Genomic DNA, 704 nt, shown 5'->3' with positions numbered 1-704 from the left:
TCATCAACACTCATAGCTTTGGCTTATTCTGGCCCGTTTCATGGACTATTACTCACTATTTTAGGGTCCTGGAGTGAATTCCCCAATTAACGAACCCCAGGGTGCGTTTACGAGTCAGTCATCAACACTCATAGCTTTGGCTGATTCTGGCCCGTTTCATGGACTATTACTCACTGTTTTGGGTCCCAGAGTGACTTCCACTATTAACGAACCCCGGTGTGCATTTACGTGTCGGTCATCAACACTCACAGTTTTGGCCGACTATGGCCCTTTTCATGGACTATTACTCACTGTTTTGGGGTCCCGGAGTGATTCTGTGATTAACAGACCTGGGGTGAGTTTACGTGTCGCTCATCAACACTCATAATTTTGGCTGATTCTAGCCCGTTTCGTGGACTACTACTCACTGTTTAGGGTCCCGGAGTGATTTCCACGATTAAAGAACCCCGGGGTGCATTTACGTGTCGGTAGTTAACACTTACAGTTTTGGCCGATTCTGGCCCGTTTCATGGACTATTACTCACAGTTTTGGGGTCCCGGAGTGATTTGCACGATTAATGACCCCAGGGTGCGTTTACCTGTCGGCCATCAACACTCATAGTTTTGGCCAATTCTGGCCCGTTTCATGGACTATAACACACAATTTTGGGGTCCTGTAGTGATTTCCACAATTAAAGAACTCCAGGATGCGTTTACGTATCGGT

This window comes from Triticum aestivum, chromosome 5B, assembly GCF_018294505.1.
Source record: "Triticum aestivum cultivar Chinese Spring chromosome 5B, IWGSC CS RefSeq v2.1, whole genome shotgun sequence".
In the NCBI taxonomy this organism is placed as follows: domain Eukaryota; kingdom Viridiplantae; phylum Streptophyta; class Magnoliopsida; order Poales; family Poaceae; genus Triticum; species Triticum aestivum.
This window is presented reverse-complemented; position numbering follows the sequence as displayed.